General features: G+C 37.6%; 1 protein-coding gene and 1 long non-coding RNA gene across 4 annotated transcripts in view; one reads left to right on the forward strand and one right to left on the reverse strand.

The window, feature by feature from the left end:
• Positions 1–20,479, reverse strand: part of Hecw2 (HECT, C2 and WW domain containing E3 ubiquitin protein ligase 2) — a 365,180-nt gene that overhangs the window by 185,379 nt on the left and 159,322 nt on the right. The window lies entirely within an intron of this gene.
• LOC124094518 (uncharacterized) lies at positions 754–19,965 on the forward strand. The gene is made up of 4 exons (XR_006852266.2): positions 754–1,038; positions 1,201–1,389; positions 9,148–9,231; positions 19,181–19,965. It is a non-coding gene; the product is annotated as an uncharacterized LOC124094518 (long non-coding RNA).

Consider the following 20,479-nt stretch of genomic DNA (forward strand, 5'->3'; position numbering starts at 1 on the left):
CAACTTTTCAATCTGTTGTTCTCTATTCTCCCTGTATCTTATCTCCTCCAGTCTCTAAAACCAGAATAGCTAGATGGAAGAGTGCCATAAATAGGTTTTGGTCCAGAGTAATATCAAATATAAATAAATGAATAAGCAAATGGATGGATGGATGGACGGGCAGACAGGCGGACAAATGGATGCATGGGAAATGTCTTACACCCTCCACTGGATTTTCTCTCAAGATTCATAATACAGGCAAAATCTTTATGCAGAGGAGGCCTATTCATAAATAGGAATAAATACCACAACACAGCAATTACAAAATGTTTTAGAATCAAACAAAATACCCTCCCTTAGAATCCATCATTTACTACCACACGTTAACTCAAGGAAACTACAAGTCTTATAGAGAGATCAGAATTCAGGGATGCAGGACTCATCTGAACTGAATTGATCAATAAAATAAACCTTCTCTGATTCATACCATTTTATCTCTTATCCCCACCAGAGACCTATTTCACAAGACATTGGTCACTGATATGCTACCAATATTTCCAAAAAAGAATATGTAGGGAGAAAAAATAGCATAGTCAGTGGTGTGCTGGGGCCTATTGTTAACTGGAGAATTTTTCCAACTGATTATTAGAAGTTGCTAACTTACAATTGGCCATCTTAGAAGTATTTATACCATGGAAATATATGAACATACAAACCAAGGTTTTTGTTTGGTTTGGTTTTAAAAATAGCCAGTTAATCAAAACACTACCAAACACAGTACTTGGCTAGAAAGACTGGGGGAAACAGATAGTGCAGCACCAACAGAGAACAAAGAGGAGATTCATAAACGCAGAAACCTGAGTTCTGATATTTCCACTAATTGGCCATGAAATCTGGGAGCAAATCTCTGCACTGCTCTCTGTCTGACTGCTGCAGTGGTGGGTCCCACAGGAGCCCTCTGGGCATAAAGGAAAGAATGAAAAAGGCCATGCTGCAAGAAGAAGATTAAAAAGAAGTTCCAGCCTTGATCCTGAGCCACCATCGTGAGCACAATACCCAGTAAGTCCTTGGAAGGAAGGGGTTTGTGTATCACCCACAAAACTGGCACAGTATTTATAAGAGATTTGCTAAAGTCAGTTCCCTGGTTTGGTGGTTTGGGGTTCATCAACCTGAGATTACTGTAGGGGCAACAAATAACTTTTAGTTAAATGTTTCTCGCAGTGCAGCAAAGAACTCTTCTGAATAGCTGCTCCAACAAGCCAGGATCTATCCCATGTGTAGCAAGACAGCACGGATAGCCAAGGTCTGACCACGGAAAAAAAGCGGCTCTGGCTCCTCCATGTCTTCTCACTGCTGGACTCGGGTGTGTGGCTACCCTTGGTCCATCCTGTTGCTCTTCAGAGGAAAAAGGTAACACATTTGGGACTGAAGTATTTCATTAGTAAACGGCAACAGTACATGTGAACATAGTAATCAGGAGAAGTGAAAATCATCACCCAGCAGGATCTATTTGTCAAGGTGTTGGCAGCCAGATCTAAAAAGAAAACAGGCAGTCATGGAGAGCAGAACGGAAAAATAGGCAAAATGATTTAAACAGAATGAATTCTGAAAAATGATTATATGTATCTAATTTAGCTCACAAAATAGATCTGTAAGAGATTATAGCAAAAAGGGAATTATTGAGGTCAGCCTGCTGTGTCTGATCAGATTGGTACTGAAACCATTTAAAACAGAATCCATAAAGTCTTGGAAAAGCATTCTCCAAATTAACAAGATTCTGAACCTAAAGGCTAGGAGAATGTTCCAGGTGCATAATACCAGAATTTAATTGTGTATCAAATAGAACTTAATTAAGCCCAGAGGACTGTGAATCTCGGCTCTCCTTTTAAAATACTCATGCATTCTACAAATGCTTATTGGGTTTGTACTGGACACCAGATACTGGCGATCTAAACATGATCAAGATACGGCCAGTCAGCAGACAAGGAGTCCACGGTGTACAGTGGGCAGCTAATACACCCACAAATGTTGCCAACACCGTGTGCTGAGAGAACATGGCCCACCCAGACAGACACAGATTCTGACCTCCAAATGCCACACCAGGCAACAGCTCAGCGGGAGGATCTTTTAATTAAGGGCCAAGCTCTGTGGGGAGTTCAAACAGTGCCCTTCCTTTTCAATGGGTGCTACCACTTCCAAAGGAAACAATATATGTATTTTTTTGTCAGAAGAAGAAAAATAAATCCCACAAAGCTGAAGTTTTAAAAAACCATCATGGTTCAATTAAAAAAAAAAAAAAGCCTGTGGAAAAGGGGAATGACTCTCCACATGATTCAGGGTGACAAAAGTTGAGACATCTAGGGCAGAGTTCCTAAAAAGAGACACTAGAAGGTACCTCAGCTGAGCAGATGGTGCAGGGGTGGGGGAAACATAGCTGAAGTAGAGAGGAAAGAAGGGGCAGCCAGTGAGGGTCTCACAGCCCACGAGGAGGCATTTTTAATTTGAATCTTGGAGTGACTTTGATCAAAATTACACTGGAAGAAGATCTCAGTCTGAGAATGATTAAAGGTATTTAAGCAAAAACCTGATGAGTTCGTTGATGGATTGCTGTCATAACAAAGTCCCATACTCTGGGTATCTATGGTTTTATAGATTTATAGCCTGGAAATCCAACATCAAGGGATTGGTGGGGTTACTTTCTTCTAAGAACTTGAGAGAGAATCTGTTTGGGGCCTCTCTTTGTGGCTTACCATGGACTCTCTTCATGTGTCCATGGGGTTTCTCTTTTCATAGAGACACCCACCATATTGGATTAAGACCCATCCTAATGACTTCCTTTTGATTATCTCTGTAAAGACCCTATCTCCAATTAAAGCCCCATGTGGAGGTACTGGACTGGAGTTAGGACTTCAATTCATAAATTTTAGGGGAGAGACAGTTCAACCCATTACATTGAGTATCTAAGACATGGTCCTTGCCCACAGTTTATAATCCAGCTGAGGTCAAGACAGTCACGTGACATATGAAGAACAACATTTAGAGGATATAATAATATTCTAAGTGCCATGCTTTGACCAGTAAGTCTCGGATGATTGCCACACTTCAGGACCATTATTTATTTGACACTTTTTAATTTTTACTCTTTTCACTTAGACAAGGTTTTTTTTAGTTCATTAATTGAAACCAGTATCCTTGCCAAAAATAGAAGGCAATCTTAAAAATAAAGCATTTAAAACTCTTTAAAAATGAACACATTACTAACAAATTTTAAAATATTGTTTGTAAATCATCTGAAACCCTTTCATCTGCTTTAATAAAGCAGTTGGTAATGCTAAATGTTGGTACGCTAGAGAGAGCCCTCCAAATTCAAAAACTCTAAAACCAGTTTGGTCTAAATTCTGTCCCCATCTGTCTGACCTTGGATAAGCAACTTCACCTATTTAATTTCCTCCTCTTGTTTCCACCATCAGGTGGCACAGTGGATGGATGCCATAAAAATGACATGAAATAATATTATTGAAAGCTTTCTCCAAAAATCAAAGCATTATAAAAATATTATCATGGATAAATTGAAAGGAAGACTAAAACCCGTAACCTTTTACCCTGCCTTTTTTCCCGGTCTCTAATTTGAAGCATTCGTTCCCTTCATTCTTTGAGGTTTACCACAATGACCCAGGCCACTCAGCCTGTCCTCCCTTCTCTTGGCCTGTCTTAGTGTTTGGTCTCTATAGGAATGCTTGACGTCATTCTTAGGGACAGGTGACCTGATTTCCATCAACCAGCACTTCAAGCCTCAAGGACTAAGGCAGGTCCTACCCTTGCTGTTTGTTATTGATGATAACTTCTCTGCAGGTCCCCTCCATGCTCAGCTATCTTCCGCTAATGAAAAGTCATCAAAAAGCACCCGAGAAGATAGTCCCTGATTTTCTTTTCGTTGCTGCACTTGAGTAAAATGCTTTGGTTTTCCACAAATAGTTCAGAGCCTGATGCCACATGAAATTTTTTTTTTTTCAAAAGTGGTTCTCTCCGGGGGACTTGAGCACAGTTGTCGGCCAGCTTGACTTAGAAGCAACAGACCAGAGAAAGTCCACATTTTCCCCAACAGTACCATTCACATCCAAATTTACCCACCAACATTCAGCTCAACTTTTCACTTCTGAATCCATGCCCTGGAATATCTCAATTTCCAGTTTGAAAAAGTAAGCCGAACAAATCTCAACACATATTAGGATCTTCTCTACTTCAAACGCCAAAGACAATGTCCAACCTCATATTTTCCAACATGAATTTTATATCTGGATATTTAGTGATCTATTATACTGAATGATCAGGAGTTTTAAGATACCACTTAAAACTATTTTCTTCTCTTGCCCTGCTGCTTATTCTAAAGTGCTCCATGGAACAGGTTCTTTACTTATCATTGGATAAAACACCAGACCCCTTGACTTTTCTGATCATTCTGAGATGATGAAAGAGCTCTTCTCACACAAAAAAATGTTTATGTCTATAAAGAAAATGTCTAGTTGGGTTCAATGGTCAAAAACCTTGAGCTTCAGCTAAAATCATCTCTCTCTTAGCTCATGCTAGCTTCAGAGAGAAAGCTTTTGGAGAAAAAGGGAGAATGGCTTATTCTCTACCTCCTGTCAGTTTCTGATCCTCAGGGTAGCAGCAGGGTGGAAGGAAGAAAGGTGAGAGGCAGAGAAGCTCCTGTTGAGGTTCTGCCACAGTTTGCAGCCAGGCATTCTCTGAGTAGTGGAGACAGACCCCATTTCTGAAGATTCACACCTGCAGTCTCCTTAGCCCAGACACTCCTCTGTGCTGGACACTAGTTTCTGGGAGACACTCTACCTCATTTGTCCTAGGTCTCCCATCCTGCCCTTCAGTGACATCAGCTCTTCCAGGTGCCCTCTGGTTGCTAGAGTGATGACCCCACATAACCCTGTTGTGGGTGGACCCCACATGTATGGTCTACAACTAACATGTGCTCTTGCCACAACAAAAGCACTGTAGATCACTGTCAGTGCAGCCTTCCTTACTGCAGATTCCAACCACAGTCTCTCACATTTGGAGTCCACAGGTATGGGTCAGACACTAGTCTACTGTGTCTCTCAGATGAAGAGGATGCTTATGAAGCTCTTGGAGCAATTCCCTTGATGGCCCCTCACCTGACATCCCTTGCTTCTCTCCAGTATGCATATATTTGACAAAGAAAACAGATTCTCCAGAACACTGACACTGACCTCAAGGAATTCCTCCACCAAATCAACAAACTACTCTCTCACCTGGTGGCCAGGTCAGAACCATGGGAATGATGTGGTCCATCGTCATCCTAAGTCTTGCCTGGGCCATCAAGCCTCTCATTTTGGAATGTACAAGTGGTTGTTATCCTACACCTTGGGACCTCAGCTGAAATTGACAGAACAATTCTATTTTGATATTCTTGCACATTAATGACGCTATTAGTCCTAAAAATACAATTTCCACCATCATACTTTCCTACATAAACTGTTCACTTCTTTTTAACTCAACAAACAATTTCTCCAAAAGTAAATGAGCCACTGTACAGTACATAGAAACAGAGAAATTTCTCTGTCTTGAACAATATACAGTTTCTTCTTCTTTATAATCATCATCATCAGAGGTAAGATTTCTTTTACAGATAGTCAACTTACAATGGTTCAACTTGATTTTTTGACTTTATAATAATGCAAAAGCATACACATGTAACTATTGACCTTTTCACTTTTAGTGTAGTATTCAGTAAATTACATAAAATATTCAGTTCTTTATAATAAAAAATCATCTGTTAGAAGTGTTATGAGCACATTTAAGGGAGGCTAGGTTAAACTATGATGTTTTCAATAGGTTAGGTATAGTCAATGCATTTTTTATTTACAATGTTTTCAACTCATCATAGATGTATCAGGACATAATCCAATTGTCAATCAAGTAGCATCTGTACTCTTGACCAAGTCCTATTCCAAACACATTATACATATGCAGAAAAATCCTACTAACGATATTTCCCCCCTTCAAGTTTGATATTGCTATCCAGCATCAACACAGAAAGCAAGTGGCAAAACACCAACTTAAACACAGGTCTATTCCTCTTCAGAGTATGAGCACTTGACCACATTCTCTACAATATAAGTTTGGAAGTTTATGCCAAAGGATGATTGACAGGGTACATGCTTCAAATTCAGGGAAATGTTCTACTCCATTGTCCTAACTGGAAAGCTTGGAGAAGTTAATTGAATTCTGGGTCTATTTATTCAGCAATAAAATGGGGAGACTAATAACTACCTTAGTAGACATCTGTCGCAATACACAGCATCCATCTCCTGCCCCAGTCTCAGCAATACAGCTTCTATAGCTTTAATGCCATTCCTATCTCCAGGTGAGCCCTCGTTGGCTTAGTGGATAATTTCACACTGACAAATCCTACCTGATGATATACTACCCCATAAGGTTGTTTTAAGGATTATGTAAGTAAGATGTGACAGGGATCATGAATTGGACAGGAGGATGTTAGCCTGAGGAGATTACATAGGAAGCTAACAGTAAGCATGTAAACAAAGAAATTTGTTGACTCAAAAGAGTTAACAGTGCTGGAAAAGACAATTTACTTAAAATTTACATCACTTAGTAGCAGATTGGTTGTACAGGTTAAAAGTGGGCTCAGAATCAAAATTTTTGCAAGATTTTCAAGACTAAGAGACCAAAAGATACCATTTCCAACTTTAAAAATAAAAGGAAATCAGAAAGAACTTGGTTGGCATGTTATTCAGTTTGGAACCAAATGAGTCTAAGAAGTGAGTTGGTCATTGAGAGGGAAATGTCTTAGGAGCTTTAGGCAGAGTCTGGGACTAGACACTGATGCCTGGCTCTCCAGGGGAGCAGGTAAAAGCCCTGATTTGAAGTATTTGTCACTCCCATCACAGCTGACTTCCTGCTACCAACATGAAGGTATGAATGCAGGGCTGTGCTCTAGGTGCACCAAGTGCAGAATTGGCATTTGTGAACTAGAAAGAGATGGTCCCAGCCAGTCCTGGTGAGAATGAGACCACCTGCTTACACTGGATGAAGACAGGGAGTGAATGAAATCACACAAGGAGAGTGGTATGAAAAAGAAGAAAAACCACACTAAAGTCTAAATATTTAATGAAGAAGGAAAAAGAAAAAGTTTCATGAAAGAGAAAAATAACGACCAAAAAACTGGGGAGCCAAGTCACATCACAGCCAGCAAAGAAACCAGCCTTAAAAGGAGAGGGAAGTGAATAGCATCAAAGGCCAGGGATGCGGAAGAGGGTGAAAATGTCCAAAAGGCCTAGAAAATGAATTTCCAGAGTTATTCTCGGTTTTGGTAAACAGCATGGACAGGGGGGTTCCACCTATTACCTCTAATAAATAAGAGCTCCACCTTTAGAAAACAATAAAGCACATTAGTTATAGTTGAGAAAAAGATGAATAGGTTTAAATTTTTATGCAAAGAAGTTTGTGTACTATATATAATCTATTAGATCATCTCAGTCTTTCCTCTGCCTAGAGCTTATATAAACAGGAACTCAGCTCTGTGCATTTAAAAGCCCAAGGAAGGGGCATTGCATAAAAAAAGGAACATAAGAGACAGTTCAACATCTCTAGTAATTAGAGGAATGCAAATTAAAACTACTCTAAGATTTCATCTCACGACAGTCAGAATGACAATTATCAAGAATATAAGCAGTGAGAAGTGTCAGCAAGGATGTGGGGGAAAACAGTACGCTCATACATTGCTGGTGGGACTACAAATTGATGCAACCAATATGCAAAGCTGTATGGAGATTCCTTGAAAAATTGGGAATGGAACCACCATTTGACCCAGTTATCCCACTCCTCGGTCTATACCCAAAAGACTTAAAAACAGCATACTACAGTGACGTAGCCACTTCAATGTTTATAGCACCACAATTCACAATTGCTAAAATGTGGAACCAACCTAGATGCCCTTCAATAGATGAATGGATAAAGAAACTGTGAGATATATACAATGGACTATTACTCAGCATTAAAAAACAATAAAATTGTGGCATTTGCAGGTAAATAGACGAAGTTGGAGAATGTCATGCTAAGTGAAATAAGTCAATCCCCCCCAAAAGACAGGGGCCAAATGTTTTATCTGATAGGCAGATGCTAATCCATAATGGGCGGGGGGCAATGGATGAATGGAGGAACTTTGGATGGGGTGGAGCAGGGATGGGGGCAAGCGGGTAGGAAAGATGGTGGAACGAGATGGACATCATTACCCTAAGTACATGTATGGTTGCACAAATGGTGTGACTTGACTTCATGCACAACCAGAGAAGCAAAAATTTCTGCGTAACCATGCAAACCATGCAAACTCACAGGAAATGAGAAGAGAGATTGGGAAAGAAAAATAGGCTGCATGGGAACCATTCCAAATCTGGAGTGCACACCCTGAGAGGAAACATGAAATATGCAGTTCTCCCAAGCACCCCACTAGTTTCGGTTTAGCTTTTTAAAGATAGGGTTTAGGTTCTCTTGTTGTTGTTGCTTTTTATAAAAAACAGATCCTGAACCCAACCCAACTTCTTCTTTGGCACTCCAGCTAAGGCAGCGTCTGTTGCAATGTGGGAAGAAAGTCTGACTGCTGGGTTTGGTGTTAAGTCTTGCTGTCTTCCCAAGGGGTGTTCAAAGCAAAGTTTGGCTTCCAAAAAATCACCTCCAAGAAGTGACTTGAGCAAACTATCTCCCTTTAAGGAGCAATTTCATTGTGAAGGAAATTGCTAGTTACAGGTCAGCATATTTTGCCACTATTTTAGTGAACAATCACAAGCATTATTACTTAACCCATCTAGGCCCTCAGCTTCTCATTTGCAAAATAAGACTAGTAAACAACTGCTAATTTTCTTTCGTAACCTAAAATCTCTGTAACTATTAAGTTTTAAAATAAACTTCAACAGATGAGTACTATACAGAATTTTAATGATTCCAAATGATAAAAAAGAACTATCAGCATTCAAATTTCTTAAATAATACAGCTTACTTGCATTTGAATGAAACTTCTATAGTCTTGTTATTTTATACTTATATACTTTGTATTAATAGTGTGATCTCTTTCTTTTTTCCTCTCTCTCCCTCCCTCCCATCTCCACCTCTCTTATTTAGACAGGATCTTGTTAAATTGCTGAGCCTGGCCTCAAATTTGTGCTCTTCCTCCTGCCTCAGCCTCCCGAATCTCCGGGATCATAGGTATGCACCACCATGTCCAGCTGTTGAATGAAACTTATTTAGAATGACGAATCCTGGAGTCTGAAGATTCCAAAAAAATGCCATCACATAATAAATACTAAGATAATATTACAGCTTGAGTACTGATGCAGTCAGAAAGCATCTTAAAAGTAATAATACTATTTTTTAATAAGAAATGTTGTTAGGTTGTTTTTTTTTTAATCTTTGTTTTATTTATTTATTTTTATGTGGTGCTCATTTATGTGGTGCTTATGATGGAACTCAGTGTCTCAGGCATGTGAGGCAAGTGCTCAACCACTGAGCCAATGTTGTTAGTTTTATAACACCCTATTCAGGCAAATGAATCACATGATGAACCAAAAAAATTCATACACTGACCTGTAACCTTGCTCAAATCAGCAGTTGCAGTAGGTCATGTGCACAGCACCATTCACCTTGTTTACCTCCTTGAAATGTCTCAGAAGTGACAGGTTTTGGCAGTAAAGTGCAGAGAGAAAAAAAGGCTGTCACGGAACCCCAAACTGACAATTTAACCTTCTCCAGATGTTCACTGGATTCTTAAGGCTTTCCTTTTCACATGGAATGTTTTATCATATCAAAACTATGCCACAGACTTACACTTAAATAGAAAAAAATATATATATTTGAGTGCCTTGCAAAGACATATAATAAATATTTAGAATTCCACTAGTCAATGTAAATTCCCAGTTGGAAATTTGGAAGGTTTTTTCCCCCCCAGATGAGTCATTCCATAATATATTAGCTTCTAATATTGTAGCTCAGTGCCATAATTACAATCCCAAAAAAAGAAGTAGTTATTTTTGCAGAGTGAAAGGATGATCATTTCTTGATCCATCAGTAATTTCATAATAGCACTTGCTTGTACTAGAAGTATAATAGCTATATTGTGTAATTCAGGTATATACTTCAGAACAGTCAAAACACCACAAATATTCTTCATGCCAAACAAGACACAACTTTCAGAAAAACATCAATAACTGCTTAAAAGAGAATGATAAAGAACCAAAAAAATAGACTATAAGGTAGTATTCACACTAAATTCAGGAAAAACTTTATTACTATTTAAATATCCACTGTTGTTCCAGGATTATGGCTCAGTGGTAGAATGCTTGCTCACACGTGTGAGGCACTGGGTTCCTCAGCATCACTTAAAAATAAATAAATACAATAAAGGTATTGTGTCCATCTACAACTAAAAATATTTTAAAATAAATAAATAAATACCCACTGTTTTCAATATTAAAGACAGATTCCATATGTATGGAAACAGGAGGTAAAAGGCCAGTATATCGCATAATAATTAGTTATGTGATAAAACTAGAATGATAGTCCATTGCTATGATCTTAAATATAGAGAATATTTCAAAAACTTTTTCAGATACCTGGTATATAGTAAACTCCTAAAATAGTTGAACAAATGAATAAATAAATAAATATCAAAAAAAATCTATCCTGTGCAAAAAAAAAAAAAAAAAGACTAGCAGAAAATCTGCATAATAGGGAATAAATTTTGGAATGATACTTCAATCAAAAGTATTTTTACATCATAATTACCTTAGCCTAAAACCCATTCTTTAGCAAAATTAATTAGTCTGCATGGATAACACAGCCCAGAGAGCAGGGGAAGGTGCTCAGCATGTAGACAGGACATAGTTAAGAGCTCAATGGAAGAAAAAAACACAGAAAAAGACAAATCACAACACAGCATGATCAGCACTGAAGCCAAGAGGAAAGAATTCCTGGGGAGCGAGAAAATTCACAGATTGCTGGGAGGGTTAGGGAGTGCATCAAAGTGACTTCTGAGTCCTATCTAAAAGAACATACAGAACCTAAAGATATTCTATCAAAAAATAGACATTGGCCATGAAGAAGTGGGCAGGACAGGAATTATGGTCCTCAGGAAAAGTTTTATGCAGCTCCATTAGGAGAAAGAACTAGCATACGCAGATGAAATTCCTACCTCCTAGAATAAACTGTTTTACGTGAAAACACACACACACACACACACACTCCATATTTCATGCTAAATCCAAATATCATCTTCTCAGTGAATAAGTCCATTCTCTACCCTTCCCATCTCTGAACTCATCTCAGGCATTAAACGCTCCTTCTTTATGCTCCTGTGGTTTTCAACATTGTTCTGCACACACTGTATTGTGATTACCACAGTTCATTCCTGCCTATGTCTCACCTATTAAACTGGGCTAATTCATGTTTCTATCCTACTGCCCAGTGGATCTCAACAAGTATTTTCTGGGATGTGGGTTGTGGCTATCTCCTCTGTAGCAGTTGCTGTGAACACACAATTATAGATGTCATCTTATCTCATCTTCCTCCCAATTTTAAGAAGCTGGCATTATTCTCATTTTGTACATGAAGAAATGAGGCCCAGAATGTGGCAGAGCCAGGAGTTGAATCCAGGTCTGCACTCTGTTATGACCAAATCAGTCTCTTAGCCACTCAGTGCTGAGGTTGTTGGATCCAGTGGGCTCTACCCAGTTCAAGCTCTTTGAACACTCAGTTCAAGGCATTTATGTTGTTCTGGTGACAGTACAACACAGAGAATGTGAAAAGGTGACCACTTGTAGTATTTGTTGTTTTATAAGTTTTGATGTAGGAAGAGAAAAATCAGTCTCTCTCAATGAGCAAATATTGGGAGTTTTATAATTCACAATTTAAATAAAGTAAATACAAAAGATATAATTACAAAGTCTTGAAGAATTCCTTAATGTCACTATTACATCTGAGTTAAACACTCTGATCTCCACAACTTAAAAAAACACTGAAAACTCTGAGCTGCTCTATATAGTCCCTCTGAAGTCCATAAGAAGGGCACACTATTGTGAAGTGAGACCAAATTTATTCAACAATAATAATGTCAGCCAGATTGTAGAAACAATGGATGGAAATAAATATAATGTCTTTGATAGTTATCACAGTTCTACTATAACTGAAGGATTGCTAACATAAAGCAGGTTTAAAGCCTTGACTTTAAAAACAATAAAAATAGGTGGTACAAAATGAAATGGAGAACCCACGAGAGTCCATTAAGGGGAAAACCCACCGGAGAAAATGAAGAGACGATTCTGGACATATTACATACCTTTTCTCATAACCCACCTTAACTAGAGAAGAAAAGGGATATTCTTTGGTTCAGTAAATCAACAAGGATTTGGAGTTAAATTTTAGACTCTTCCTATGTGCTTCCATTTATTTTATTTTATTTTTAATTGATTTTATTTTTTAAATACATGACAGCAAATGCATTACAATTTTTATTACACATATAGAGCACAATTTTTCATATCTTTGTATATAAAGTATGTTCACGCCAATTCATGTCTTGCAACTTTTGCTGTGTGTACTGTTTTGTAAGAAAACCCAACTCAATGTATGTTATTGATGCTGATTCAGGTAAGTTGATTTTTGTTTTGAGGTTTTTTTAATCTTTAAATTTTTTATTTACTTTACTTCTTAAGTCATTGTTTCATGGAGGTTTGTCACACAGAGTATATAACTAGGACAATCCTTATCTATGAAAAAATACAACAGTAATAACCAATATGGAAGAAGATATTTAAAACAGGATGGAATTAGATGTTGTCAATAATAACAAAGAAGATGGGGAGAAAAATTATTGGAATGAAAAGATTCTTGAACAGTTTGAGGCATTTAGAGAAAATGATTAATGATAGCCTTTGTTAACTCAATTACACATGCCCAAAGTTTAAAGAATGACCACTAATGGAATAAAACTAGAATGCTTAACTTCCAAGAAAACAGAGGAAGAATGTGGTGACAGGGAGTAAAGAAAACCCATCATTTCAATGGAAGGCATAAATGTAGGGAAAAATCACTATGATAAAGCATGATACACAGAAAATAAATAAGATATAGAAATAAGCCCAAGCATGTAAAAAATAACAGAAAATTTAAAAACACTAAGTGTACCAAAAAAAGATGCTCACTCACTTTGGATTAAAGATCATAAAGCTTTAGCTGATTTACAGTAGATAAATCTGAAGCATGTCAAAGAATGATTGAAAGTAAATCAGTGGGAAAAGATACATCAAGCAAAAACTAACTGAAGAAAATGGACATAACAATTGATAACAACAGATAAAATAGACTTTTAAAAAGATACAAGGACAAAAAATAGCATTATAAATATACCTCTTTATAGGTATCTACTATTTAGTCCTTAGGAAAATATGAGACGCTATTTATAACACACTATAAAATTAGTATGTCTGGTAAACAATTATTTTGTGGATTAATAATGAATCTTATCAGAACAAAGAATTTCTAAACCTCATGCCAATGCTATTTTAACTCTATCATAACATATTAACAAATATTATTTAACATTTACTAATTATGACTATATAAGCCTTCTTTTAGGAGAAATGGTACAAATCAGCATGGGAGAAAAAAATAACTCAGGTAATGTTTCTAAAATAACTGTGTAGAAAGTAAAAATTATCTTAATAGAAGAATGCTTGTTTCAGTAAGGCTTGCATTGGATGTGTTAAAGGAAAAAATAGGTTAAAGCCTCTTTGGATGCGAGAACATTGACCTATGCCATTTTAAAAAACCTATCATATGTCTATGGAAGTTTCTCATAATCATTCTGAACACAGGATACTTTTTTGAACCAAATATTCAACATGTATATTAAAAAGAAGACCCATGACACCAATATGATGCTGTGAATTCAGATTCCACTAACTACTATTATCTGCTCTGGTACTGTGCTTGGTACTGGCCTAGGCATGTCCACTCAATCTCTGAACACCCTTGCAAAGTATGTACCAAGGTATGGTAATTTCCAACCCCAGGATCGTCTCTTCTTGCAGTTACCATGCAAGGATGTCTTACACTTTGAAACTGACCAAAGGATCAAATACATTGTTAGCAAGGTATATATATGGTAGAAACACTGAGTACTTGGCTGAATAATCAAGGACTCCTTCACATTTCCCTGTCTCCTTGCAGTTAGGCAGAACATGATAACAATGCTGAATGGTGGGCTCTGAGCAGAACCAAAACATATCACCTAAGTGCCAAGGCATCTAAGAGTTGGTATAGGAGTCTCCAGCTCTCTCTTCTCCTGACACCTGCTAAAGGAGACCATGTGTTCCAGGTAGCATAATGACAAGATGGTTAAGGCTTTATAAGCCAATATGACAAAAATAAAGAAGGTGGTAAGCCTGCATTCCCAAGTGACAACAGGATTCAAGGTCCCTGCCAACCCACATTAAGCATATAGCAACACCTATAAGTAATCTTTTATATTGAGTAACTGAGGATGCAGGGTTAGATTATTAGTGTAATATAATCTTATATATCTTGACTAATACAACAAGGTAGCAAAAAAATTTAGAGTTAAGTTCTTCCAAAAAGCAATCTCATATTCAAAGCTCTTTATTTTCTAAGAGCATATTATAAATTTAAAGTTATGAAATGAAACAATTTTTCTCCACAAATATTCATGTGAAAGTATCAAAAAAGATTAAAAATGGGCATTAAACTGCATTTGATAGTTATTCTGGAAATGAATACCTAACAGATTAATTCTGTGTTCCATTTAATTGAATTTCAGATTAATAGAAGCTTTCCCATCACCCTGGAAAGCATGTTGATTTAAAGCCTATATAATACTGAAATCAATATACCTTATTGTTTAGCATTCAAATTTTAAGTGCTTATATAATTTCCAGAGCTCTATTTCAAAAAAAGCAGATTTTGTTTTCTGTAAGCAGAAATGGTCCAGTGTGTTACTTTAATCTGAAAATCCCCTCTTGTGGATTCATTCAGCGGATAAATCTGTACTGCAGCTTCAGACACCAGTAAAATGCTTTTATATTACTAACAGTAATAGTAGCCAAAATAATGATAGTTTATAATCAACAGGAGCTTAGAATGAATCTAGGCACCTTGCTGAGAGTTTTATACATAGTATCTCATATAATCTACATGATATTACTCCTTTTTCTAGTCATTTTTTAATTGGAGAAGAATACGAGGAATTAAAAGATTACATAATTTGCTCAAAGTCATTTAGCCTTCACTCACTGAGTTTGCAAATCAATCTGATTGTAGAGTTGGCGCTATCAACCACTGACAACTCCACATCTTCTCCAAGTATGCTGTTTCTGATGGTTCTGTGCAGTTCATTGACAAAAGTAATTTCTTCACAGTCAATGCACATCAGAAAGAAAAAAACATAATGTAGCAAACCTTTCCCTAACACTCCTGCTTAGAACAAGGTCAGGGTATGTAAAAATGGTTCATATTGTTTAATATAATGCCCTCCAATTCATTGATGTTGCTATGGATGACAAAATTTAATGCCTTTTTATGGCTCAATAGTATTCCATTATGTATACATATCTTATTTTCTTTATCCATCAGTTGATGAGCACTAAGGTTGTTTCCATTGCTTTGCTATTGTGAATGATGCTTCAATGAACATGGAAATGCATACTTTTTTCAACATATGGATTTCACTTCCTGTGGATATATGCCCAGAAGTAGAATTTCTAGATCATATGTTAGCTATATTTTTAATTTGTTGAGGACTCAACATACTGTTTTCCATAATGACTGTATTAATTTACATTCCAATCAAAACAGTGTTCCCATTGCTCCCTGACCTCATTAACATTTTTTATCTTTTTGATAAAAGCCACCCTAACAAGTGTGAGATAATATCTCACTGTCATTTTAATTTGTACTTCCTAATAATTAGTGATGTTAAGCACTTATTCATATCAATGTTGGCTACTTATATGTCTCCTTTTAAGAAGTGTCGATATATAGGTGTTTTTTAAATTATTTTTATTTGTTATTTTATTGTCATGGAGTGAAAATATGCATGACAGTGTATAAACATGACAGTGGAGTGTATTTTGACATATTATGCATGCATGGAGAACAACTTATTCTAATTAGGATCCCATTCTTGTGATTGTACATGACAAGGACTTTCACTGCTTATGTATCCACATATGAACATAGGAAAGTTACGTCTGATTCATTATACTTTTTCTCTCTTTTTGATACTGGGTATTGACACTAGTAATAGTATCAATAGTATACTGGGGATTGAACCCTGGGCTGCTTTATCACTAAGTTGCTAACACTGGCCTCGAACTTGTGGTCCTCCTGCCTCAGCCTCCTAAATTGCTGGGATTATAGGCATGCACCACCTTACTTGGCCATATACAGGTACTTTGTTGATTGGATGATTTAAAAAAAATATTATCAATGCAACTGATAATCCAAATTTGCAAAACTCAAGAAGGTTGTAAGCAAATAACTAAGTATTGAGAAACACTGTATTACATTTACAAGCACAGGTAAAAAATGAAAATTGGGACACAGAACACTTAAATTTCAGTCTTAATTGCCCACAAGAAACTTTAGAATCTCACCACTCTGAACATTTTTATTTATAGAACATCAGCTTACACTATAGGGTCTTAAAGCTATAAAATATTCAATCTTTAATACCTTGGCTCACTATAACAATCCTATTTCATTTTGCCATCCAAATGCAAAGAAATATGAAAAGTGTCCTACTATATTAGCCATGGTATTTTAAAAGGCCAACATTCAAAATAGAGCCATGTACCATTCACCTCTGAAGATATAATCAATGCACAGACACAAAGAGATATACATTAAGTGCACTCCAGACAAATGCTGGTAATGACTTGTTTTGGGTCCATGACAATATAAGAAGCTTGAGCCAGAATATGAAATACCAATATCAATCACTTCATTACTTAGGTCAGATGTTTTTCCCCCCACAGCAAGTTTCTCAATGAAGTAAGTGGTACATTGATTTACAAGTAGGAGAAAGCATCTTTTCTAGTTCAGATCAATAACAATTTGCAGACCAGCACTATGGATAGCACTACAACACAGTAGATACTCTGGAATGTTTATAGTACCCATTTTCCTACTTCTGTTGGGTACCTGAAGTTGCCTGAAATTGAAGAATGGCAAATTAAGCCTTTTGAAGTGTTTATTTTTCTTTTTGAATAGACAGATAAAATGAGCACAAGACCAAAGGTTAAGGGGAACCAGCTAGTGAACCTGAAATGAATTGAATATGTTCTGTTTCCTCTTTAAACTGTTCCATTTGATTTTTCATGAAAAGCTATTTGTGTTAGGTACGCTGCATGTTTTGCATGAGGTATGTATTTAGGTCTTTTTATTTAGTGAGTGTAGGAGGAGGTAATGAGTAGCTCTGTTAAATTTGTAAAGGGTCAATTCTAATTTCAGAGACCAGCAATAAATTATAAACCTAGTGATTTCTGAAAAACACCTACAACATGATCATCTCTAGAAATCTCGGGATTTGTATCTTACCAGAGGGAGAACATAATCAGCATATGTTTTGAGAGCTGCGTTCATACTCAAAGTTTCCGCAAATGGTACTTTCATATTTTCACCGTTTTTTCTTTGTATTTCCATATTATAAATACTTACTTAATGACTAAAATGCTTATTGTTCTGATTCAGGTGGATATGTTTGCCCTCTAGATTTGTAGGGCTGAAGGTCATCTGGTTTGAGTTATACAATGCAAAACATTACTAACAATTAGACCAACAAAAACAAAAGTCACACTTTAGAAGAGAATGTAAGCCAAGAGAAACAATCAAAATGTACACTGTGCCAATGAGCCATGCCTCACCAGCTCAGTGTCCCACTAAATTGCTTTTCCTTTGGGATTTATTTCTATAGAGACCATATCCCTGTTCCATAAATAAACCCAGAAGTTGCTAGGAGACAGTCTAGCTTCTCAGGACACAACTCAAGGGGAGCGGCTGCTTCCTACCAAGAGGTATAGAAATCTGAAGCTATTTCTGACATACATGCTATTGTTATGAAACCTAGATTCTCAGCACGTGTATGTCACAGAGCTCTAGAAAGAATCTATTATGGAGTGAGGCTTGTTGGTACTGTTCGGGAGGCTGAGGTGGGAGGATCACTGGTCACAGGAGTTCAAGGACAGCCTGAGAAACACAGTGAGACCCCATTTCACAAAAAGAAAAAAAGGGGGGATTTATCATGCATATACCTATTTAGCCATATAAACCCTAAATCGTATGATTGAATCTGGACTCCCAAAATCTTTTTCCATCCTCACCTTGGATCTCTTCTTTTCTTTCTCCCCCTCTCCAAATGTGCCACCTCACTAGACTCTATCTAATAGCGCCCAAACAAATGTTTTGAATATTTTTTAAGTTATGAATCACTCACTCAAAGAGCCTTCCCGTCACATTGTTGGTCCTGTTAAACCTCTGAAAATTTCCACATGGCTTGGGGTCATTGTTTCCCCCCACACACACACACTTCTTTTAACAAAACAATCTAGTGGGTTTGACCTGTATTAAGACAGCCCTAAGCACTCTCCATGAATGAGGAACTACAGAAGGGGCAGCCCATACCTTCTGCCTTTAGAAGCAGTTGTCATCCTTTTTCCTTTGTCTGGCTGTGCTAGAGACTCAGTTGGGAATAAATAATGGTACATAAAGTCTTACTAACAGTGACTGAAACAATGAGAGGAATATTTCTTCCATATATAACACGAACTTCAGAGTTCCAGGCCAAGCTCTATCTTTCTGCTCTACCCTCTGTTATGGTTTGGATGTGAGGTGTTCCCCAAAAGCTCCTGTGTTGATGTGGGATATGAAATGATTACATTATGAAAGCTGTAACCAAATCAGACCATCTCAGTTTGAATGGACTAACTCCAAGCAAGTGAGCATTGGCTAGAGGAGGTGGTCATGGGGGACGTGCCCTGAAAGGATTCACCTTCTCTAAGGCCCCTTCCCTCACTGTTTCCAAACTGATATGACCAGAGTAGCACTCCTCTGACATGCCCTTCTGACATGACGTTCTTCCTTACCTTAGGCCCAGAGCAACGGAGTCAGCTCACCATGGACTAAACCTCTGAAACCACAAGCCAAAATAAACTTTTCCTCCTCTCAGTTGTCCTTGTCAAGTATTTTGGTCACAGCAATGAAAAGCTGATTAACATACCATCCTTAGCTTATTATCCTCCATACTGATACCTCCTTGGTGCCAGATGGATGCAGCAACACAGGATATCATATCTTTTCATTACAGTCCCAAGTACAAGAGAAGCAAAACTTTAAAAAACCCTTCCCAAAGCTCTGGATTTCCACTGGGAAGAGAAGTTGGGCCAGGGTCTTTCCCTTATATCTCACAGGCCAGGACTAAGTCACATGTCCACTGCTAGCTGGATTACCATTCAGATTTACACCTTTCCTGAGCCTGAGGGTGGGGGCTACCCTGAAATCAAAGTTCTGACCGCAGGGAGATAAGAGCAGGATATGGCTGTCAGTTAGAGACCACAGTTCTGCTACATTCCTCTCCACATGGGATGATGAATTTCCAATTGAAATAAGGCTATCTCTCCAATCCAGTCATTAAAAGAGCCCATCCATCCATTCTAGCTCCAGGAAGAACATGGATATCTCTATGAAGGGCAGATATGCATTCACTCAGTTGAAGACCCAGATTAATAAGTCTTTCTTTTATACACAACTCTGACCCTATAATTACAGAAACAAGTTACATTTAATGTTATACAAGGACCTACACCTTTTAAAGCCATTCATTATAAAAGATCTGTTAAGACCAATGGCTTACTCAAGAACATCATGAGCCCGAGACTACCAACATACTACTTTTAGCTGCAAATGCTGGTCTCTATGTCAGTCCTAGACCCTTGAGACATCTGGGATGCTAGCTACTCACTCTCCTGGCTCGGGATTTAAGTATTTAAGAAAATATGGTGAGAAGAACTGACAAACATAGAGAACTCAAACAATCAGGGTTCTCCAGAAATAGCTAGATAGGAAAATGAAGTGGGATCTCTTAACTCTTCCCATCTAAATCAAAACTGTGGAAAGAACTCCTGCTTCAAGTCATAAGGAAGTGATCAGCAACAAATCAGCCTTCCCAATGTAATCCCCCAAATACTAGGAACTGGATATCTGGTGGCGTAAGACTGCAATCCACAAGAAAGAGAAACGGATGAGGTGACTTCCTGATCACCCATATCTCAGCCAGCAGACAATTTCCTGAGTGCATTTCAGGTAGCTAGGGTCCATGGCAATTCTTCAAAGTGTGGAGGCAGAGATCACAGTTTGAGTCAACTAAAGAGACTAGAATCTCCAGGCCTCA

Source organism: Marmota monax, unplaced genomic scaffold (genome assembly GCF_021218885.2).
Source record: "Marmota monax isolate L192 unplaced genomic scaffold, Marmota_monax_Labrador192_F-V1.1 WCK01_AAM20220418_F8-fsc00007, whole genome shotgun sequence".
NCBI classification, from domain to species: Eukaryota; Metazoa; Chordata; class Mammalia; order Rodentia; family Sciuridae; genus Marmota; species Marmota monax.